At 39.9% G+C, this 12,712-nt stretch overlaps 1 long non-coding RNA gene across 1 annotated transcript; it reads left to right on the top strand.

Moving 5' to 3' along the window:
* Nucleotides 1–3,262: 3,262 nt before the first annotated feature.
* LOC141112041 (uncharacterized) lies at nt 3,263–11,853 on the top strand. Its single transcript, XR_012236514.1, has 4 exons — nt 3,263–3,350; nt 7,702–7,742; nt 9,582–9,688; nt 10,792–11,853. It is a non-coding gene; the product is annotated as an uncharacterized lncRNA (long non-coding RNA).
* Nucleotides 11,854–12,712: the final 859 nt, after the last annotated feature.

Genomic DNA, 12,712 nt, shown 5'->3' with positions numbered 1-12,712 from the left:
ATAAGAATTCCTAAGGCACTATGCCCCCCATGTTGTATATGGTAAACTCAGAAGATGGAAAGAAAACGCCCCCCCCCCAAAAAAAAACACAAGAAAAGGGGGTATCCTACTCATCCAGGAGAAGTTTGGCAGATACTAAAAGTGGAGTCACTGTACATCAAACTTCAAAGCAGCTTGAAAGCCCCAACTTGTGCAGCTATCCATGCAGAACACCTCTGCAGGGAACATTGAGACTGTAGAGTTGAGACAGGTTGAACAGCCCATCCAGCAGCTTCATACATTTCTGTCCAGCCACTCACTGGCTTCCAGCGGGTTATCAAAAAATTTGACTGCGCCCTTATATTGTACCCTCAGTCTGCTAGGGTACAGCATACTGTACTGGATTTCCCTTTCCCTCATTCTTTTGCGGACATCATTAAAGGATCTTTGTTTCCGCTGCGTTTCCGCTGAGAAATCAGGAAACAGCATAATTTTGGTGTTCTCAAATCGCAACTCCTGAGTCTTCCTGGATTCAGTGAGAATCATATCCCGGTCCCTATAGTTGAGGAATCATTCCAAAAACGGTCTTGAAATTACTCTGGGTGGGCGCACTCCTGTAGGGACCCTATGCGCACACTCTACTACATATGTAGGGGGAAGATCACCCAGTTGCAAGATTTGCTTGAAGAACTGCTCTGCAAACATGGCGGATTTAACCCCTTCTGCCCCTTCTGGTAACCCGACTACACGGACATTGTTTCGTCTTTGTCGGTCTTCAGCATCTTCAGCTCTTTGTTGGAGTGATTTTACCATTAGTTGCAGTTCAGATAATTGTGCCCCTTGTGTGTGTGACACATCCTCCACCTCAGATATTCTTTCCTCTGCCGTGGTGAGCCTTCCCCGGATTTTATCCAGATCATGTCTGATAAGTGTACACTCCGTGGCAAGATGGTCGATTCTAACCATCACTGCAGCCTTACTGGCATCAATAGCCTCTAGGATGGGTTTAGTGATGGCATCAGAAGCAGTCTGACGGTCAGGGGATGCCAGCTGGGGGTTTTTCATACCTGCATTGGCCGCTGCTTTCTCCATCTGCCTGTGCCTGCACTTGTTGCCTTCAGTGGATAGCTGAGGAGGTAAGATGGCGGCGGCCGCTCTCTGTTCCGGGCCTCATGCGGAGCGTGTCTGCCTCTGGGAGCGCTGAGATGTGTTATCTTTCCTGCTCCGGTTCTTTTTCATGACCGGGTGATCCCGATCTCAGCCCTCAGGTGAATTTGGCCCAAAAAACAGACAGAAGGCTCAGAAAAAGGGGTCAGTTTTCAGAATAGATGTGGAGCTCCAGATACACACGTCTAGCCTCGTTCACATTCGGCCACGCCCCCCACCCTGCTTTAAACTTCTCCTCAACTTTATCCCTGACCTGTCTGGTGTGTTCTTGGCCTTCATGATGCTGTTTGTTCACTAAGGTTCTCTAACAAACCTCTGAAAGATTCACAGAACAGCTGCATATATAGTGAGATTAAATTACACATAGGTGTACTCTATTTACTAATTAGGTGACTTCTGAAGGCAATTGGTTCCACTAAATTTTAGTTAGGGGTATCAGAGTAAAGGGGGCTGAATACAAATGCACGCCATATTTATTTGTAAAAATTTTGGAAAGTCATTCATCATTTTCCTTCCACTTCACAATTATGTGCCACTTTGTGTTGGTCTATCACATAAAATCCCAATAAAATACATTTACGTTTTTGGTGGAAAATATCAAGGGGTATGAATACTTTTTCAAGGCACTGTAGGAGGGATCTGATAGCAGAGGAATGAAAGGGCAGACAGAAATAACACTTCGTGCTCTTGAGACAAGTACACACTATAGAGAGATGTGCTTTGTTGATATTTCATGTCTGAGGTTTACAGCCACTTTAAATCCTCCATCACACAGACTGATCCATCCAATATATAGACCCTCAAGGCATTTTACACGGTTAGCTCATGGGGTAGAACTCTATGGGTAAGCTCCTAACCGAGTACAAGCATTACTGGGTAGAGGGGGGTATGTATATCGGATAGATCAGTCTGTGTGTTGAAGAATTTAATAAACTGTTCTGAGGCTTTTATACGGTGTGCAGTTCCTCTGTCCTTTTTGGACATACCCAAGCACCCTTCTTCTGTTAAAGACAGTTGTATCTCCTCACTTTGGAAAGATTTCTCTTTCTTGCCATTGTGTCTCTGGGACAGAAAATGAAGAGAAAACGTCTAAATGTAATGCTGACAGCAAAAATAAACAGCCGTCATATTTTAACTATTCTGTATTCTATTCAATACTACAAAATATAGTTTTAGCTTGAGATAGGCAACAGAAAACAAGATATTCATCATAATTAGACTAATAAGAAACAATCAGTATTTATTTAACATTCTATCTATCTACTTACAAATCTATCTTATTTTATAAATAACTATTGTAAATTAAAATTATATTTTATTAATTTACAACAAGAATATATCTTTTTGTGGTAGTTACGAGGAAATGGGTATGTTTCACACTTGGGAAGCAAAATGATTTCTGCACAGTGGCCCCCTTTGTTACCGAGCAGGGAGGATATAGTTATCTAAGTGGAGGGTTTACTAAAACTCCACTTCTTGCAGCTCCTACTGAACTTCGGTCAAAAGACCATTACTTTTATGTTCATTTTCCATACAATTAGGTTTTTGAGATCACTGGTTCATTTAGGTAATATCCCAGTGATTGCCCATGGTACAGAAAGAATTTTACAACTCATCAGTAAATCAAACATAGAAAAAGAGAGATAATGTATTTAAATATAAATCTGACTAAAGACTATATATATATATATATATATATATATATATATATATACAGGCATACCCCTTTTAAGTGGGGTATGCCCCACTTTTTGCACTTTTAAAGTGCAAAATCAGGCTCACTTCTGCATAGAAACAATGAGCTTCCAGGTTTTATTACCAAAGCTTAATTGAACAAGCTGGGGTTAGAAGCTCATTGGTTTCTATGCAGAGCGGAGCGTGATTTTGCACTTTCCAGCTTTAGTAAATAAACCCCATTGTGTACTTAAACGTGGGGTATGCCTGTATACTGAAATTCTTCATATTGTTTGCACATTAACTTACAGATAACCTTTAAATTGGCTACGTAATGATGGATGTGTTGAGCATGATATCATCAAGGAAATGCAAGATAATTGTTGCAGTAAATCTTTCCTGTTTAGATAAAGAGGGAGAACTGTACAAATATGGGACAAATACAGGAAGGTGCTTCATCTTAGCTGCACTCATCTCTATTGATCGACATGAATTCCTTCACGCTCCAAGTGTGGTCTGTCTGGTCTCAGGTAAGAGCTTCTGTATACTAGCAAACCACCTGAGAGTCATCAATATTTAATATTTTGTAAAAGGAATAGGAAATCAATAGATTTACACAGGAAGATAGAATCTCCATTTAAAGTGTATGTAAAGGCTTTTTTTTTAGCTTTACACAAAGGGAGGCGAGTTTTGATTGCTGTCTGTGTACTTGTTAGGGAGTTTAACCCTCCATTTGCTCTTGTGTTCATTGTCATTGAGACAGAAAGAGACAGATTTACTAAAACTGGTGCACACAGAATCTGCTTCTAACTTCAGTTTGTTCAATTAAGCTTTGACCAAAAAAAAAAAAAAAAAAAAACCTGGAAGCTGATTGGTTTCTATGCACAGCTACACCAGATTTTGCACTGCCGTCTGCTCGCGGTCACACACAGTCCCGCCTCCTGATATGCCGCCTGTGACAGACAGAACGCCGGTCCAATGCCAGGGCGTGTTCTGTCTGTCACAGGGGCCGGGTCAGGAGGCGTGACTGTGTGCCCGTGAGCGGACAGCAATTCAAATGTAAGCTGTATGATCCGGCCACCCTCTCTCTTCCTCTGTACTGGTCCTGCTGCAATGATGGGCACAGGTGGGGCTGCAATGATGGGCACAGGTGGGGCTGCAATGATGGGCACAGGTGGGGCTGCAATGATGGGCACAGGTGGGGCTGCATTGATGGTCACTGGTTATGCTGCATTGATGGACACAGGTGAGGCTGCACTGATAGGCACTGATAAAGTTGTTGTTAATATTTATTTTTGTAACTTAATTCTGCATAAAATATTTAAGTGTCTTTTCATGAGATAATTTATGAGGGTGTGTTTAGGGGCATACATATACATATATGTTAGCAAAATTGTGCCAGTTTCAGAAAAGGCAAGATATCTACCATAGTCACATGATTGTGATGGGGAGAAGAGTTGTGCTTGGCTGCTTTCCCTTCTTTGGACTACTTTTTGCAAGATATTTGGGAATATGAGTTATTCTGACTCATAATTATCTGATCAGGTTAATTTCATGAAACAATAACATTTTTATTTTTATCAGCGTGGCTATTTTCAGCTTTCATTGACTGTCATTGCACTAAATAACAGTTATGTTAAATATAAATCATTAACAGAACAGTGAATTGAGCTTTATGGCAATGGACCTCTGCTGATGCACCCAAAACTGGGCACATACTTGTGAGTGTCATGTGTTTTGCAGAAAAAAAAAAGAAAAAGAAAAAGGTGCTTGCAATTCTTTTGTGTAGTTTTCGTACATTGGGCAGCCCATTGAAATGAATAGGCTGCCCAAAAAGCAACGTGTGCACACCATTGCACCTGCATGTAGTGGATCTCCCTAGATGACCACTGTTGCACTGCAGAGACCAGGGGTGTCTGCCTGCAGTAACAGCCAGCAACCTTTTACACATTTAGGTATAACTGAAGGCATTTTTTGTTGTTGTTGTTTTCTAATCCCTCTCCATCCTATCCATCCTCTCCATCCGTGCAGGTTTCTGCACAGATGACAATGTAAATCGCAGCCCGAAATCACAAAAAGTAGTACAGAAATGACTTTTTTTAAATCGGCACGGCGCTGCAAATGCAGCGCAACACTGATTAGGACTGTGCCATTGTCAGCTTTTGCCGCCGATTTGACATGTCAAATTGCATGTCAAATCATACCAATGTGAACCAGGGCTGAATATGACTTTCACCAAATATTGGTTTGTGGAGAATCAATCACTTTCATATACAACATATGGATCTAGAAGATTCTCCACAATAAAATGTTTGGTTAAAAAAAAAAAAAAAAAATATATATATATATATATATATATATATATATATATATATATACACACACACACAATGTGTACTGTATATACAGTGGGGACGGAAAGTATTCAGACCCCCTTAAATTTTTCACTCTTTGTTATATTGCAGCCATTTGCTAAAATCATTTAAGTTCATTTTTTTCCTCATTAATGTACACACAGCACCCCATATTGACAGAAAAACACAGAATTGTTGACATTTTTTCAGATTTATTAAAAAAAAAAAAACCTGAAATATCACATGATCCTAAGTACTCAGACCCTTTGCTCAGTATTTAGTAGAAGCACCCTTTTGATCTAATACAGCCATGAGTCTTCTGTGGGAAAGATGCAACAAGTTTTTTCACCTGGATTTGGGGATCCTCTGCCATTCCTCCTTGCAGATCCTCTCCAGTTCTGTCAGGTTGGATGGTAAACGTTGGTGGACAGCCATTTTTAGGTCTCTCCAGAGATGCTCAATTAGGTTTAAGTCAGGGCTCTGGCTGGGCCATTTAAGAACAGTCACAGAGTTGTTGTGAAGCCACTCCTTCGTTATTTTAGCTGTGTGCTTAGGGCCATTGTCTTGTTGGAAGGTAAACCTTCGGCCCAGTCTGAGGTCCTGAGCACTCTGGAGAAGGTTTTCGTCCAGGATATCCCTGTACTTGGCCGCATTCATCTTTCCCTCAATTGCAACCAGTCGTCCTGTCCCTGCAGCTGAAAAACACCCCCACAGCATGATGCTGCCACCACCATGCTTCACTGTTGGGACTGTATTGGATAGGTGATGAGCAGTGCCTGGTTTTCTCCACACATACTGCTTAGAATTAAGGCCAAAAAGTTCTATCTTGGTCTCATCAGACCAGAGAATCTCATTTCTCACCATCTTGGAGTCCTTCAGGTGTTTTTTTAGCAAACTCCATGCAGGCTTTTATGTGTCTTGCACTGAGGAGAGGCTTCCGTCGGGCCACTCTGCCATAAAGCCCCGACTGGTGGAGGGCTGCAGTGATGGTTGAATTTCTACAACTTTCTCCCATCTCCCGACTGCATCTCTGGAGCTCAGCCACAGTGATCTTTGGGTTCTTCTTTACCTCTCTCACCAAGGCTCTTCTCGATAGCTCAGTTTGGCCGGACGGCCAGCTCTAGGAAGGGTTCTGGTCATCCCAAACATCTTCCATTTAAGGATTATGGAGGCCACTGTGCTCTTAGGAACCCTAAGTGCAGCAGAATTTTTTTGTAACCTTGGCCAGATCTGTGCCTTGCCACAATTCTATCTCTGAGCTCTTCAGGCAGTTCCTTTGACCTCATGATTCTCATTTGCTCTGACATGCACTGTGAGCTGTAAGGTCTTGTATAGACAGGTGTGTGGCTTTCCTAATCAAGTCCAATCAGTTTAATCAAACACAGCTGGACTCAAATGAAGGTGTAGAACCATCTCAAGGATGATCAGAAGAAATGGACAGCACCTGAGTTAAATATATGAGTGTCACAGCAAAGGGTCTGAATACATAAGCCCCATACACACTATCAGATTTTCTGCAGATTTTTGTCTTCAGATTTACCAAAAGCATGTAGTGCAAGGGCCTGACTGATTGCATACAAATTGAAACTCCTAAGGTTTGACCTCATATTATATGGTTTTGGTAAATCTGAAAGAAAAAATCAGCAGAAAATCTGATAGTGTGTATGGGGCTTTAGGATCATGTGATGTTTCAGTTTTTCTTTTTTAATAAATCTGCAAAAATGTCAACAATTCTGTGTTTTTCTGTCAATATGGGGTGCTGTGTGTACATTAATGAGGATAAAAATGAACTTAAATGATTTTAGCAAATGGCTGCAATATAACAAAGAGTGAAAAATTTAAGGGGGTCTGAATACTTTCCGTCCCCACTGTATCTTAAAATGCAGAGATAATGCAAAGGCTAGGCTATCTTTTTCAAACATACAGTAAGAATTTGCCGTGTAAGCTTCCTAATATGAATTAGATAGTATTTTTAAAGAAATTACTAGAGTTACTTTTTTATGACACATTTTTTATTTTTTTCAAGAAAATATTACAAAATACATTTAATGAGAAATATCAAATACTTTTGTCGATAGGTGCAACTGAAAATGGCTTTGGGTGTGCACAATACATGTGATTTAGGTTGTTGGCTCCTATCTTAGAGCATAGTTCTGTACATTTGCTTGGAACGATTACACATGTTTAAGCATAGATCATTCTGATCTGCATCTAATTTTTGGGTGTTTGCTTTATGCTGGCCAGAATCTTGGTAATTTTACCAGCAATTTTGAAGTAATTCTGAAGCTCTCCACCAGCTTTCAGCCACATCAATCTGCAACCCACTGTTCCAATTGTTTCCCAGGTTCCATTTTGGTGACATAGCAAGAAATCTCGCCAGATGCAGACTATTATAAAGACAGATTTCAGCCCTCCACTACTGTACTAGTAGTATAGTTTTTAATGCCTACAACAAGGTAAAAAAATGAGTTTTTATGTACCTGAAAGAATACATTAATATACCAGATTGCATATTTTCTTCCTGCAGGTCTGGCATTTACAGCACCGAGTTTGAAGAAACCACAAGTGGTAAGATAAAGGACAGGAAAATGTTTAATATTAGAAAGACATGAATGTGTTTAGTGACAGACCAGTTTCATTCCCAATTTAATACCTGATATAGCCCTCAGTGAGCAATTAAAGATTATCTGAGGCCATGGCTATACTTAGTAGTGATCACATAAATGAAATAAATAATATTAATGGGCCAAAAAATGGAAAAAGATTATCTTTATCTAAATAAAAAAAATGGAGGACTTTAATAGCACAGCATACTGTATAGTGTGCCATGACAAAAAGGGGGGAAAATATCTGCATGCTAATTAACACAGCACTTTACACATATTTATTCATTCACATCAGTCCCTGCCCTCAAGGAGCTCACAATCTAAGGTACCTATCTCACATTCATACATACACATACTAGGGCCAATTAACCTACCATCATGTCTTTCGAGTGGGAGAGGAAACCCATGCAGGCACAGGAAGAAGATGCAAACTCTGTGCAGGTAGTGTCGTGATCGGGATTCAAACCAATGACTATTGCTGCTAGACAGAAGTGCTAACCACTTAGCCACTGTGCTGAAACTTCTGCAGTGTGTTACAACATGCACGTTAACATATGTTGCATTAAGGCAGCCCATTCACAACTATTAGTAAAAAATATCAGCCACGCAGGAAGTGCATTTTTTCAGTGATTCAGCTGATTCACAGTCTTTAAGTAGCACTGCAAACTTGGAAGCAAAACCTGAGTATGCAATGAGAAAACATGACTGGCCCATACCCAATATTAGACATGTGCACAGCCAAAAAATTAGTTCATTTTCGTTTCATTAGTTTATTATTTTTTTCGTTTTTCGGGTCATTCGTTATGATCACGATTCATAAATTCGTTCATTCGTAAATTCGTAAATGCGTTCATTAGTACATTCGTAAATCCGCACATTCGTTCATTCGTACATTCGTACATTTTTACATTTGTACATTTGTAAATGCGTACATTCGTAAATTCGTAAAATCGTACATTTGTAAATTAGAAAATTCGGAAATTTGTAAATTCGAAGTTTGAAAATCCAAAAACCCGAAAATTCAAAAATCTGAAATAGTAACTAACTATTAAATTATAGGTATTGTAATTTCCTTTCAAATTTGACTGTCAGTGAACGTAACAAATACGAATGTATCCGAAGTTACGAATTATCCAAAACGAATGCTGCATCTAAACAAATGGAACGGAACAAATTAATAATAAATAATAATAATAAAAGGTTGTTATTATTATTATTGTTATTTATTATTATTAATTAATTACGTTCCATTCGGTTTTTTCGGATCATTCATAACTTTGGATAAATTTGTATGTGTTACGTTCACTATCAGCCAAATTTGAAAGGAAATTACAATACCTATAATTTAAAAGTTACTAGTAATTACTAATAGTTAAGTTATTATTAGCTAACTATTATTTCAGATTTCCGAATTTTCGAATTTACAAATTTACAAATTCACTAATTTACTAATGTACGAATGTACGAATGTACATTCGTAAATTGCGAATGTACGAATGCCCGAATTTACGAATTTATGAATGTCCAATCTTATCGAATTTACGAATATTCAGAAAAAATTCGTTAAACGGGTTTTCGTTAATTCGGATATTCCCGAATTAACGAATTTGTCGAAATTCGTTAAAAAACGAATTCGGAACGAAACGAATTGCACATGCCTAATAATTACAAACTAAAAACAAGAGCTTTTAAAAGATGAAATATGGATTATTTATCAAGCTGACCTAGATGACTATACATTGATTTTAATTTTCAACTGTTTGCAGCTAACCTGCTAAAGAAGTAGTTAACACCGGTTCAGCCTTTGTGTTCTAGGTACGCCGATCCATGTGTGTATGAGGATAAGCCAATCTGTGGGACAGACGGCTACACCTACAGCAGTGAATGTGTGCTCTGCGCAGAAAACAGGTTAGTAGAAATGGTAGGATATACTCTAAATAAAAAGGACATTTGTGATCATGGAAAGCCCAGATTTGAAAGATGGCCTAGGGGAAATTAAGGATAGGGGACCTAATCAGACTTTGCCATATACTGCCAAACAGCATTCAGTAACCTCAACATCCAACACTCCCGGCAAACAGCCTTGTATGTAAAAAATCATAAGAGCCTGGAGGGAAAATTGTTGACCAAAGAGCAGCTGCATCCAATTTGGTCAATATCCAACACCTGCAGTAAGAGATTTATCCATCAGTGCTGCCAAGTGTGGATGGGGGGAACCTGTTCAATTTGTTTTGTTCATCCTGCAAAAGGAACAGTGTATGCCTAGCTTTACTTAGCTCACAGGGAGTGATGATGTAATCTCCTTCATCATGTGACAATGTTCAGGCCTAGTGATTGGCTGCTGGTGTGAACAACTACATCATGCTCCCCCATACCCAGAGGGAATGAGCATTTTGGAATGGAAGGGGTGGGGCAAGAGTGAAGGAAAGTTGAATTTCTTTACAGTCATTGGCGCATATGTTAAAATATTTCCCATAAGAAAAAAACAGAGAGCCCGAGCTGTCTTGGCCTACTGCCCCTCTTCTCCACTGGGCCTTTGGACTGCTTTTCAACTGATATGCCTGACGGAAGAAATTATGGTATTTTCCAATATTCACTCATCTGTAACCAACTGTCTTTGACTCTGGTTGGCTTTATCTTGACCACCAAAAGCAATTTATGGTTTAAGACCCATAAACACGTGCACTCAGACCTTTCTAGCATGCCTGTTTATTAAAAGGAAAAGTGGGGGTAAGAGTAGGAAAACACTCCCAAAAAAATGTTTAAAATCCAACTGCAACTGGATAGATTGGTCTACGATCATCATCATCTACCTAAATGCTGTTTACATTATGCTTTAGCAGACTTGTCTAAGAAATGTTCCCCTCCCATAACTCCAAACACTTTATTTTATACTAAATGTATCCATACCACAACGAAAGGACATGAAGTCAATAAAATAATATTTTTTTCATTTAAATTTATATTGTTTTGTCATAAAGCCATTTATAATTCTTGTACATATTTTCCAGGGCGCGGACTGTGCAGTCCCTAATTCAACATGATGGCCCTTGCCCTTTCTTTCCTCTACAAGCAAGAAAGATGAACAAACCCAATGAACACTAAAACTACAATTTCAGCCTACAGTGATGACAATTTAATTTTGGAACATTTCTGCTATTTGGTTAAAACTGCTTTTATAAAGTTTATAAAATGTTAAAGCCTAACTTCATTTTTCTTTTTCTGGATAGAGTGGGGAAGAGTCAAAGTTTCTGTTGAGTTTTTATTTTTGTCTGTGACCTCATTGGGAAAGGTTATTTTCTCTTCCCGTCCCTGTGACACCAGGACAAATGGTGGGAGTGATTGTCATCAGGACAGGTGGGCATTGGCAACATTATCAAAGCAGGAAAAGATTAAGGCAGAATGGGTCCCTAAGCAAAGTAGCGGCTTTGGCCGCCCCAATCCCTGCGATTGACATTGATAAGCTACAAAAAAGTTTTGGCTGGCATTCTACATTTAAACCTGTTATACTTTTTCATTTTTCTACAATACTAACAATACAAATTTTGGCTGCTGTTTTATTGCTTCACTGATTCTTACTTTGTGTCCTGATACTCCTTGATAGTTAGAGCACTCGGTCTTTGACAAGTTTCCTAAATTCCTGCATTTGGCAAAGTGCTATGATGCTCCCAAAAAAGTATCTCTAAGCTTTTCATGGATACATTCCTATTATAATGCCCTACACAATGACTGTATTGCCCAAATTACACCAGGAATATTCTATAGTTTAAGAATAATCTCATGTCTTATCCGAGCTGCTGCCAGCATCTGTGAGGTCTTGGGTTCCACTCCCTTTACAAAGAACATTTGTTTTTATATTATTTTAGGCACAATTTGTATATAATTGATTACTGTTGTAGTATGACACTTTCTCTGCCACAGGGAATAACATTGATAGCAAAATACAGTATATCCAGTGACTTGCAAAAAGTATTCACCCCCCTTGGCTTTTTACCCATTTTGTTTTTTTAATCTGAATTATATGTGATGGATCAGAACACAATGGTGTTGATGAAGTGAAATTAGAAAAATATATACATAAAACTATTTTTCAGAAATAAAAAAATGATAATTGGCATGTGTGTATTGTGACGATCCGGGGTGATTAAGCTCTAGTGGTGGATCCAAGTTGAAGAAATCGTATCAGCCCGACTGCATTTTCAAGGGCATGGCAGCCCATTTTTATTCAAAAGAAACAAATTTCAAAAATAAACATCAGATTCCCTCGCAGGGGTATTCAGCATTACAGTCCTTCTTCAGAACAACCAGCATTCAGCCTTCCTGGCAAAAACACAGCCTCCTGCTCAGGCCATACACCTTAGGCCGTGGCCTGTCTTCCCCAGACCTGATGTTCAGCACCTCTGTACTTGCAGCTTCGTGCTCCACTGGCTCTCTCCTGACTCCTAGGCCAGAACTCCTGTCTGCCAGGCGGAGCTGTCTCTAAGGATGAGCACTGACCTATTTTCTTGGGATGGTTATGAAACCAGGCATACACAGCCACTCACAGCGCCGGAGATGCGATACCCGGAAGACACGCCGAGGGGAGATGTCAGCTCCCTCGGCGTGGACCAGGTGAGATGCCGGCGCCTCGTTCTAAGGTAAGTATCTCATAATGAGCTAGTATGCGGTGCATACTAGCTCATTATGCCTTTTCCCTTGCAGGTGTAGGAAAAAAAAAGACAGCGGGGATATACAACCGCTTTCAGTCCCATTAGCGGGAACCCCGAGCCACACTCGGGATTACATTGAAGGATCCTGGTGCAGCGTTACTTACCTTGTTCCCAGGATCCTGCGATATTCCCCGCTGTGTCTGCGGGCTCTGTCTCCTCCGAAGCCTCTCTGTGCCAGGCTCTGTTCCCTGTAAGCATCACGACGCACGGGGCGGAACCTGGC

Source organism: Aquarana catesbeiana, linkage group LG11 (genome assembly GCF_042186555.1).
Source record: "Aquarana catesbeiana isolate 2022-GZ linkage group LG11, ASM4218655v1, whole genome shotgun sequence".
NCBI lineage: Eukaryota > Metazoa > Chordata > Amphibia > Anura > Ranidae > Aquarana > Aquarana catesbeiana.
Note: the sequence above shows the minus strand (reverse complement) of the source record. Positions and strands in the feature narration are given on the sequence as shown.